Below are 12,057 nucleotides of genomic sequence, written 5' to 3'. Positions count from 1 at the left end.
GGACCCTCGAGTGGGTGCACCTAGGGTTTGAGAAGCCCTAAACCCTGAGCAGCTCCAGCATCGAAGTCTGTCTCCCCAGCATCCACGAGATCTGTGTGGGGGCCCTTCCGCTCCTTGCTGTTCACCGCGTTGTCCGACCACTTGCCGACCGGCTTGTGGCCCTCTTCACGACGCACCACGTTTTGTTTCATCACTAGTCTGGTTGCTCCAGACTGGCTCTTGCTCCCCTTCAACAGAGGAATACCACGGACCCTCCTGGCCCACTCCCGACGCCATCTTGACTCCCCCGCTTGGGTTGCCACTGCCAAGATCCGCTGCCCCTTCCTGGGCCCAGCATCATCGACAGCAGACACCTTCGTGGGACAGCTCGCCCTCCATCCTGGTCGCCGCCGCGCCTCCTGGTCCGAGGAACAGCCGAGTCCGACGTCACCCACTCACCTGGTCGAGGTGACTTCAGCCGGTACCCCCCTGGTACCCACACGATCGCTGGCTAGCGGTTGAGAACTGAGTCCCCTCTGCTTTCAGGTTTCCTTCATCACCGATCCAGGCTTGGGTCGCTCTGAACATCGTCACTGGTCGCCTGCCAGCAACTTCTTCTTTCAGGCTCCTGAGACTACACGAGGACTCCCGACATCTTGCCGAACTTCACGCAGCCGCAGCCCCCGGGCTAGGTAACTCGAGCATCTCGGTGCTCCATCGCAGGTTCGCTCTACAAGTGTCCAGTTCCTTTTTCGTTTAGTCCCACTGATCGGATCACTCCGGAATCAGTACCTCCAGACTCTAACCATTCGCATTTCACTGTTAGTGTAGATGGTTTCTCGTGCCCCTCGGGCATTTGTGTAAAGTGTGCAACTGAAGTATTTTCCTAAGAGTTTTGTAGTGTGCTTAGCTCCCTGACTCATAAAGAGCCAGGGTAGTCTTGTTATAAATAAATATCCTTTTATTTTCATAACAACTTGTGTGGTGTCCTTTCACTTGGTGTTCAAGGGGTATATGGGATGGTAAACAGCTGGCTTAACACGCCCTCTAGAGTTTAGCCTAAGACTGCTCGTATCCACGCTACTAGGATAGCTGGTCTAAAAGGTTGACTTACAACCAATCATCAATAAGGGTCGTTTGGAATGATACACAGTGATCACTAGAATAGTGAGCACTACATATCAGGCCAACTTCTCACAAGTCAGTGTCTGTAAGTTTCAGTCAGTGTCAGTCAGTCAGTGTCAGTCAGAGTCAGTCAGTGTCAGTCAGTCTGTCAGTCAGACAGTCAGTGTCAGTGTCAGTCAGTCAGTGTTAGTCAGTCTGTCAGTCAGTCAGTGTCAGTCAGTCAGTGTCAGTCAGTCAGTCAGTCAGTCAGTATCAGTCAGTCAGTCAGTGTCAGTCAGTCAGTCAATGTCAGTGTCAGTCAGTCAGCATCAGTCAGTCAGTCAATGTCAGTGTCAGTCAGTCAGTGTCAGTCAGTTAGTGTTAGTCAGTCAGTCAGTGTCAGTCAGTCAGTATCAGTCAGTGTCAGACAGTCAGAGTCAGTCAGTCAGTGTCAGTTAATGTCAGTGTCAGTCAGTCAGTGTCAGTCAGTCAGTGTCAGTCAGTGCCAGTCAGTCAGTCAGTCAGTCAGTCAGTGTCAGTCAGTCTGTCTCAGTCAGTCAGTCAGTGTCAGTCAGTCAGTGTCAGTCAGTCTCAGTCAGTTAGTGTCAGTCAGTCAGTGTCAGTAAGTGTCAGTCAGTGTCAGCCAGTGTCATTCAGTGTCAGCCAGTGGCAGTCAGTCAGTCAGTGTCAGTCAGTGTCAGTCAGTCAGTATCAGTCAGTCAGTGTCAATCAGTGTCAGTCAGTCACTGTCAGTCAGTTTCAGTCAGTGTCAGTCAGAGTCCGTCAGTGTCAGTCAGTCAGTGTCAGTCAGTGTCAGTCAGTCAGTCAGTGTCAGCCAGTCAGTGTCAGCCAGTCAGTGTCAGTCAGTCAGTGTCAGTCTGTCAGTCAATGTTAGGCAGTGTCAGTCAATGTTAGTCAGTTTCAGTCGGTCAGTGTCAGTCAGTGTCAGTCAATCTGTTTCAGTTAGTCAGTGTAAGTCAGTCAGTGTCAGTCAGTCTCAGTCAGTGTGAGTCAGTCAGTCAGTGTCAGTCAGTGTCAGTCAGTCAGTGTCAATCAGTGTCGGTCAGTGTCAGTCAGTGTCAGTCAGTCAGTCAGTCAGTGTCAGTCAGTGTCAGTCAGTGTCAGTTAGTCAGTGTCAGTAAGTCAGTGTCAGTCAGCCAGTGTCAGTCAGCCAGTGTCAGTCAGCCAGTGTCAGTCAGAGTCAGTCAGTCAATGTCAGTCAGAGTCAGTCAGTGTCTGTAAGTTTCAGTCAGTGTCAGTCAGTCAGTGTCAGTCAGTGTCCGTCAGTGTCAGTCAGTCTGTCAGTCAGACAGTCAGTGTCAGTGTCAGTCAGTCAGTCAGTGTTAGTCAGGCTGTCAGTCAGTCAGTGTCAGTCAGTCAGTGTCAGTCAGTCAGTCAGTATCAGTCAGTCAGTCAGTCAGTCAATGTCAGTGTCAGTCAGTTAGTGTCAGTCAGTGTCAGTCAGTCAGTGTCAGTCAGTGTCAGTCAGTCAGTGTCAGTCAGACTGTTTCAGTCAGTGTCAGTCAGTCAGTGTCAGTCAGTGTCAGTCAGTCAGTCAGTGTCAGTCAGTCAGTCAGTGTCAGTCAGTCACTGTCAATCAGTGTCAGTCAGTCAGTGTCAGTCAGTCAGAGTCAGTCAGTGCCAGTCAGTCAGTGTCAGTCAGTGTCAGTTAGTCAGTGTCAGTTAGTCAGTGTCAGTAAGTCAGTGTCAGTCAGTGTCAGTCAGTCAGTGTCAGTCAGTGTCAGTCAGTGTCAGTCAGTGTCAGTCAGTGTCAGTCAGTGTCAGCCAGTCAGTGTCAGTCAGTGTCAGTCAGTCAGTGTCAGTCAGTCAGTGTCAGTCAGTCAGTCAGTATCAGTGTCAGTCAGTGTCAGTCAGTGTCAGTCAATGTCACTCAGTCAGTGTCAGTCAGTGTCAGTCAGTGTCAGTCTGTGTCAGCCAGTCAGTGTCAGTCAGTCAACATCAGTCAGTGTCAGTCAGTCAATGTCAGTCAGTCAGAGTCAGTCAGTGCCAGTCAGTCAGTGTCAGTCAGTGTCAGTTAGTCAGTGTCAGTTAGTCAGTGTCAGTAAGTCAGTGTCAGTCAGTGTCAGTCAGTCAGTGTCAGTCAGTGTCAGTCAGTGTCAGTCAGTGTCAGTCAGTGTCAGCCAGTCAGTGTCAGTCAGTGTCAGCCAGTCAGTGTCAGTCAGTGTCAGTCAATGTCAGTCAGTCAGTGTCAATCAGTGTCAGTCAGTGTCAGTCTGTGTCAGCCAGTCAGTGTCAGTCAGTCAGTATCAGTCAGTCAGAGTCAGGCAGTCAGTGTCAGTCAATGTCAGTGTCAGTCAGTCAGTCAGTGTCAGTCAGTCAGTGTCAGTGTCAGTCAGTCAGTCAGTGTCAGTCAGTCAGTGTCAGTCAGTCAGTGTCAGTCAGTCAGTGTCAGTCAGTCAGTGTCAGTCAGTCTCAGTCAGTGTGTGTAGGAGAGTAGGGTCTGCATGTAGGAGAGTAGGGTCTGCAATCCTATGATCACCCAGACTTTTTTGCTTTTGCTTCATTGGTTTACGACTTTCTCCGGCTGTGGGCCTGCCAATCAGACCCACAGCCTAGCTGTTCTCTCTCGAAATTAACACATGTACATTAGGTGCATCCACTAATTGGAACTGGGCCGCCTTGTCAGTCCCTGTCTCAGCATACCACAGGTATCCAGGGCATCGGTGTACCCAGGGCCTACCAGGGGCTGAAGCATGTATTATGCCACCCCTGGAATGGCCGCCCAAATCTGACACAACTGGCTGCACGACAGCTGGGGCCACGTGGTGTAATCACCCATTGCTGTAGGTGTAGTATTCCTACACCTAAACCCTAAAAATGGACACATGGATTCCTATCAGTCACTCCTATAGCAGGCCTTATCAATCCTGAAGGCAGAGTGCAGGGAATCATGTGGGACGGTGCTCTGGCGCGAGCTGAGCCCGTCGACGGCTTGCGGAACCAAGTCCTAATAGCCGTTCCATGGTGACGCGGGCCAACTACTTTTAATGCATTATAATCCTTGCGGTTATTTGCTAACTTTGGCATTGCATCACCTACACATGTCGAGTAAGGTGTCATACGAATGGGAATACGAACCCCTCACCAGCCCCGGCGACGGGGTTAGCATTCCCCCCTTTTAGAGGGACACGACATGGAAGTAACCTTGAACCCCGGTTAAAGTTGACTCAAGCCTCAGCATCACAAAATGGATGCTGCCACCAGACACAAGTCTGACCTCCTGCTGCTGGGGGACCTTCCAGCAAAGGGAGCTTGGACAAAGGGTTTCCTGTCGAGGGCGGTGTTAGCACCATCCCAGACAGGGTTTGTGTATCCCAGGTAGGCAGGGCTGAAAGGAAGGTGATTGCAAGTGGCACCCCGGTGCTCACTGTGCATAGCCCGGCTCAAACCAGTTTTGGGGGCACACCAGCCCCTGAGCTGGCGCGAAGCCGGACAAAGGATAGGGGTGTAACCACCCCCCTCCTGGCTCCACCCATAGGTAGAACCTAGTCACGGGCCAGCCCCTTTTCTTAGAATAAAGGTAGGAGCGAGTCCCCTTCCCAAATTGGATAATCAGATAATCGGATAACTCCGAATCACGAACCACTTTCCACGAAAGGAACTCTTGACTATTTCTGAAGACTCTCCCTTGTGGCTAAGGAGTAGCCACCCTGCACCAGCAGGCACCACCTAAGCGCTTGCGGTTTGCTGTAAGTCTCTCCTACGGATCAAGACTGCCCAGCTCGACGAGACCCGAGTCCCTGCCATCTCTGACCTTTTACCTGCCTCATCAGCCCAGCTGAGAGTCATAGGTGTGACGAGACCTGCGGGACCGGCCATCTTCAGAACCTGCACGACGCTTATCTAGCACGCCCACCGAGGGACCCTCGAGTGAGTGCACCTAGGGTCTGAGAAGCCCTAACCCTGAGCAGCTCCAGCATCGAAGTCTGCCTCCCCAGCATCCCCGAGATCTGCGTGGGGGCCCTTCCGCTCCTTGCTGTTCACCGCGTTGTTCGACCACTGGCTGACCGGCTTGTGGCCCTCTTCACGACGCACCACGATTGTTCATCACTAGTCTGGTTGCTCCAGACTGGCTCTTGCTCCCCTCCAACAGAGGAGTACCACGGACTCCCCTAGTCCACTCCAGACGCCATCTTGACTCCACCACGTGGGCTTGCCCCTGCCAAGAACCGCTGCCCCATTCCTGGGCCCAGCATCATCGACAGCAGACACCTTCGTGGGACAGCTCGCCCTCCATCCTGGTCGCCACCGCGCCTCCTGGTCCGAGGAACAGCCGAGTCCGACGTCATCCACTCACCTGGTCGAGGTGACTTCAACCGGTACCCTCCTGGTACCCACACGATCGCTGGCTAGCGGTTGAGAACTGAGTCCCCTCTGCTTTCAGGTTTTCTTTATCACCGATCCAGGCTTGGATCTCGCTGAATATCGACACTGGTCGCCTGCCAGCAACTCTTCTTTCAGGCTCCTGAGACTACAACGAGGACTTCCGACATCTTGCCGAACCTTCTACAGCCGCAGCCTTTGGGCTAGGTAACACGAGCATTTCGGTGCTCCATCGCAGGTTCGCTCTACAAGTGTCCAGTTCCTTTTTCGTTTAAGTCCCACTGATCGGATCACTCCGGAATCGGTAACTTTAGACTTTCTAACCTCTCCCCTTCCACTTGCAGTGTAATGGTTTCGTGCCCTCGGGCATTTGTGTAAATTGTGCAACCAGAAGTATTTTCCTAAGAGTTTTGTATTGTGCTTAGCTCCCTGACTCATAAAGAGCCAGGGTAGTCTTGTTATAAATAAATATCCTTTATTTTCATAACAACTTGTGTGGTGTCCTTTCGCTTGGTGTTCAAGGGGTATATGTGATGGTAAACAGCTGGCTTAACACGCCCTCTAGAGTTTAGCCTAAGACTGCTCGTATCCACGCTACTAGGATAGCTGGTCTAAAAGGTTGACTTACAACCAATCATCAATAAGGGTCGTTTGGAATGATACACAGTGATCACTAGAATAGTGAGCACTACATATCAGGCCAACTTCTCACATTGGTGAGCAGCGGTTGGGATTTGAGCTTGCTGTTGTTTTACCACACACGTATCCTAAGAATATCGCAGTGAAAGATCACATAAGTACCCAGGTACATATAACTTAACTTAGAATACTCCGAGTTCTACTGAACCGGCTGTTGTAGTGTAACAGGGCTTAGCACACCCTGACTACAACTCTTAGCAAGGGATCAGTAGGTAAACCCATAGTGTAGGTAGGTGCAACACTTACACCTCACTAGAAAAGCATGTCGGTCCACGGAGAGTCTGCAGGGACTCCCTTAGTGGTCAGTGACCCTCCACAGGTCGTGTCACGATATGCAACTCTTAGCTTCAAGGAGATGAGACAACTGTGTGCCTCCAGGAAGCTAAACCAGGGTTCTAACCCTACCATCGCAATACTGATAGGTCTCTTAGAGGCGTACGATGCTAGGAGGTCCTCTAACCCAGGTCCCCCCAGTGCAGATGGGAACATGCCTCCCTTAGAGGGAACCCTCGGTGACCCAGACCTCGACCTCCACACAGAGGAGGAGGACGAGGACGAGTTATCGGGAGACGAGGCAGACAAAGGTCCAGTGGTAGTCGGCAGGCTTACAAGGACCAACTTAAGCAGGCATGAGAATGGAACTGGGGGAGCCCCGGGCCCACGCTCAAGCAGGCTTAACCTTGGGAACGGACGAGCTAGGTCTCTCTCCAGAGGCTCTGGCAGATCGGTTCATACACATGTCTCTCAGGCGCCTTCTCAGAGAGGAATGACTTCCCCTCAGAGGAGGGAGCATGAAGCGAAGATGCGGGAGGTCAATCTGAGGATCGAGCGGGAAGAACTTGCCCTCGCCAAAGAAAGACTTGCCTTAGCCCGAGAGCAGAAATTAAGTGGGTTAGATCCCAATGGTGGCAGCATTCTCAATAGAGAGAAAGACAGGGGTATAGACACTAGACACGTGAGTAAAATAGTGCCCCCCTTTAAACAAGGGGACGACATCCACAAGTGGATAACTGCCTTGGAGAGGGCCTGCACTGTCCAGTGCGTCCCCCCAAGCCAGTGGGCAGCTATACTGTGGCTTTCCTTTGAAGGTAAAGGAAGGGACAAGCTCCTCACTACTAGAGCTGAGGATGCTAACAACTACCAAGTCCTGAAGAACACACTGATTGACGGGTTCGGCCTAACCACGGAACAGTACCGGGTGCTGTTCCGGGACACCCAGAAAATTCAGTCTCAGGATTGGACTGACTTTGTTGATTGTGCCACTAAGGCTTTGGAAGGCTGGTTACTGGGTAGCAAGGTTACTGATTACACAGGATTGTACAATCTTATCATGCGAGAACAGATTTTAAACAACTGTCAGAACCAATTGTTGCATCAGCACCTTGTCGACTCGGATCTGACCTCTCCCCAAGAATTGGGAAAGAAGGCAGACAGATGGGTCAGAACAAGGGTCAAGCAGAACCAGAATCAGAACCAGGGTGGTCAGAAGAAAGCAGACCAAAAGGGTGTAGGAGAGTAGGGTCTGCAATCCTATGATCACCCAGATTTTTTGCTTTTGCTTCATTGGTTTACGACTTTCTCCGGCTGTGGGCCTGCCAATCAGACCCACAGCCTAGCTGTTCTCTCTCGAAATTAACACACCTGAACATTAGGTGCATCCACTAATTGGAACTGGGCCGCCTTGTCAGTCCCTGTCTCAGCATACCACAGGTATCCAGGGCATCGGTGTACCCAGGGCCTACCAGGGGCTGAAGCATGTATTATGCCACCCCCGGAATGGCCGCCCAAATCTGACACAACTGGCTGCACGACAGCTGGGGCCACGTGGTGTAATCACCCGTTGCTGTAGGTGTAGTATTCCTACACCTAAACCCTAAAATGGACACATGGATTCCTATCAGTCACTCCTATAGCAGGCCTTACCAATCCTGAAGGCAGAGTGCAGGGAATCATGTGGGACGGTGCTCTGGCGCGAGCTGAGCCCGTCGACGGCTTGCGGAACCAAGTCCTAATAGCCGTTCCATGGTGACGCGGGCCAACTACTTTTAATGCATTATAATCCTTGCGGTTATTTGCTAACTTTGGCATCGCATCACCTATACATGTCGAGTAAGGTGTCATACGAATGGGAATACGAACCCCTCGCCAGTCCTGGTGGCGGGGTTAGCATTCCCCCCTTTTAGAGGGACACGACATGGAAGTAACCTTGAACCCCGGTTAAAGTTGACTCAAGCCTCAGCATCACAAAATGGATGCTGCCACCAGACACAAGTCTGACCTCCTGCTGCTGGGAGACCTTCCAGCGAAGGGAGCTTGGACAAAGGGTTTCCTGTCGAGGGCGGTGTTAGCACCATCCCAGACAGGGTTTGTGTATCCCAGGTAGGCAGGGCTGAAAGGAAGGTGATTGCCAGTGGCACCCCGGTGCTCACTGTGCATAGCCCGGCTCAAACCAGTTTCGGGGGCACACCAGCCCCTGAGCTGGCGCGAAGCCGGACAAAGGATAGGGGTGTAACCACCCCCCTCCTGGCTCCACCCATAGGTAGAACCTAGTCACGGGCCAGCCCCTTTTTCTTAGAATAAAGGTAGGAGCGAGTCCCCTTCCCAAATTGGATAATCAGATAATCGGATAACTCCGAATCACGAACTACTTTCCACGAAAGGAACTCTTGACTATTTCTGAAGACTCTCCCTTGTGGCTAAGGAGTAGCCACCCTGCACCAGCAGGCACCATCTAAGCGCTTGCGGTTTGCTGTAAGTCTCTCCTACGGATCAAGACTGCCCAGCTCGACGAGACCCGAGTTCCCTGCCATCTCTGACCTTTTACCTCCCTCATCAGCTCAGCTGAGAGTCGTAGGTGTGACGAGACCTGCGGGACCGGCTATCTTCAGAACCTGCACGACGCTTATCTAGCACGCCCACCGAGGGACCCTCGAGTGAGTGCACCTAGGGTTTGAGAAGCCCTAACCCTGAGCAGCTCCAGCATCGAAGTCTGCCTCCCCAGCATCCCCGAGATCTGCGTGGGGGCCCTTCCGCTCCTTGTTGTTCACCGCGTTGTTCGACCACTTGCCGACCGGCTTGTGGCCCTCTTCACGACGCACCACGATTGTTTCATCACTAGTCTGGTTGCTCCAGACTGGCTCTTGCTCCCCTTCAACAGAGGAGTACCACGGACCCTCCTGGTCCACTCCCGACGCCATCTTGACTCCCCCGCTTGGGTGGCCACTGCCAAGATCCGCTGCCCCTTCCTGGGCCCAGCATCATCGACAGCAGACACCTTCGTGGGACAGCTCGCCCTCCATCCTGGTCGCCGCCGCGCCTCCTGGTCCGAGGAACAGCCGAGTCCGACGTCACCCACTCACCTGGTCGAGGTGACTTCAGCCGGTACCCTCCTGGTACCCACACGATCGCTGGCTAGCGGTTGAGAACTGAGTCCCCTCTGCTTTCAGGTTTTCCTTCACCACCGATCCAGGCTTGGATCGCTCTGAACATCGTCACTGGTCGCCTGCCAGCAACTTCTTCTTTCAGGCTCCTGAGACTACACGAGGACTCCCGACATCTTGCCGAACTTCACGCAGCCGCAGCCTCCGGGCTAGGTAACTCGAGCATCTCGGTGCTCCATCGCAGGTTCGCTCTACAAGTGTCCAGTTCCTTTTTCGTTTAGTCCCACTGATCGGATCACTCCGGAATCAGTATCTCCAGACTCTAACCATTCGCATTTCACTGTTAGTGTAGATGGTTTCTCGTGCCCCTCGGGCATTTGTGTAAATGGTGCAACTGAAGTATTTTCCTAAGAGTTTTGTAGTGTGCTTAGCTCCCTGACTCATAAAGAGCCAGGGTAGTCTTGTTATAAATAAATATCCTTTTATTTTCATAACAACTTGTGTGGTGTCCTTTCACTTGGTGTTCAAGGGGTATATGTGATGGTAAACAGCTGGCTTAACACGCCCTCTAGAGTTTAGCCCAAAGACTGCTCGTATCCACGCTACTAGGATAGCTGGTCTAAAAGGTTGACTTACAACCAATCATCAATAAGGGTCGTTTGGAATGATACACAGTGATCACTAGAATAGTGAGCACTACATATCAGGCCAACTTCTCACATTGGTGAGCAGCGGTTGGGATTTGAGCTTGCTGTTGTTTTACCACACACGTATCCTAAGAATATCGCAGTGAAAGATCACATAAGTACCCAGGTACATATAACTTAACTTAGAATACTCCGAGTTCTACTGAACCGGCTGTTGTAGTGTAACAGGGCTTAGCACACCCTGACTACAACTCTTAGCAAGGGATCAGTAGGTAAACCCATAGTGTAGGTGGGTGCAACACTTACACCTCACTAGAAAAGCATGTCGGTCCACGGAGAGTCTGCAGGGACTCCCTTAGTGGTCAGTGACCCTCCACAGGTCGTGTCACGATATGCAACTCTTAGCTTCAAGGAGATGCGACAACTGTGTGCCTCCAGGAAGCTAAACCAGGGTTCTAACCCTACCATCGCAATACTGATAGGTCTCTTAGAGGCGTACGATGCTAGGAGGTCCTCTAACCCAGGTCCCCCCAGTGCAGATGGGAACATGCCTCCCTTAGAGGGAACCCTCGGTGACCCAGACCTCGACCTCCACACAGAGGAGGAGGACGAGGACGAGTTATCGGGAGACGAGGCAGACAAAGGTCCAGTGGTAGTCGGCAGGCTTACAAGGACCAACTTAAGCAGGCATGAGAATGGAACTGGGGGAGCCCCGGGCCCACGCTCAAGCAGGCTTAACCTTGGGAACGGACGAGCTAGGTCTCTCTCCAGAGGCTCTGGCAGATCGGTTCATACACATGTCTCTCAGGCACCTTCTCAGAGAGGAATGATTTCCCCTCAGAGGAGGGAGCATGAAGCGAAGATGCGGGAGGTCAATCTGAGGATCGAGCGGGAAGAACTTGCCCTCGCCAAAGAAAGACTTGCCTTAGCCCGAGAGCAGAAATTAAGTGGGTTAGATCCCACTGGTGGCAGCATTCTCAATAGAGAGAAAGACAGGGGTATAGACACTAGACACCTGAGTAAAATAGTGCCCCCCTTTAAACAAGGGGACGACATCCACAAGTGGATAACTGCCTTGGAGAGGGCCTGCACTGTCCAGTGCGTCCCCCCAAGTCAGTGGGCAGCTATACTGTGGCTTTCCTTTGAAGGTAAAGGAAGGGACAAGCTCCTCACTACAAGAGCTGAGGATGCTAACAACTACCAAGTCCTGAAGAACACACTGATTGATGGGTTCGGCTTAACCACGGAACAGTACCGGGTGCTGTTCCGGGACACCCAGAAAATTCAGTCTCAGGATTGGACTGACTTTGTTGATTGTGCCACTAAGGCTTTGGAAGGCTGGTTACTGGGTAGCAAGGTTACTGATTACACAGGATTGTACAATCTTATCATGCGAGAACAGATTTTAAACAACTGTCAGAACCAATTGTTGCATCAGCACCTTGTCGACTCGGATCTGACCTCTCCCCAAGAATTGGGAAAGAAGGCAGACAGATGGGTCAGAACAAGGGTCAAGCAGAACCAGAATCAGAACCAGGGTGGTCAGAAGAAAGCAGACCAAAAGGGTAACAAGAACGAACAAAATGACCAGAAGTCTTCGACAGGTCCCCAACAAACCAAAGAGGGTGGGGGTCAGGCTTCACAGAAGAAGAAGACTCAAGAAGGCCAGTCAAAAAGGTGGTGCCAATACTGTAAAAGTAAGACTCACTGGTTTAGTGAGTGCACCAAGAAAGGAGGGCAAACTCCTACCACTGCAGCCCCTAAGGCACCTGCGCCCCCTAGTACAGTCAGCAGTGGTAGTGCGCCTCCCAAGGCATTAGTTGGGTTAACCTTGGGAACCGAGGGGAGTGACGACTTAGTCGGCACGCTCACTCAGGCCGTCCTTGTCTGTACAGGGGATATGG

This window comes from Triturus cristatus, chromosome 4_1 (genome assembly GCF_964204655.1).
Source record: "Triturus cristatus chromosome 4_1, aTriCri1.1, whole genome shotgun sequence".
Classification (NCBI taxonomy): Eukaryota; Metazoa; Chordata; class Amphibia; order Caudata; family Salamandridae; genus Triturus; species Triturus cristatus.
The sequence above is the reverse complement of the archived record's forward strand: the minus strand, read 5'-3'. Positions refer to the sequence as shown.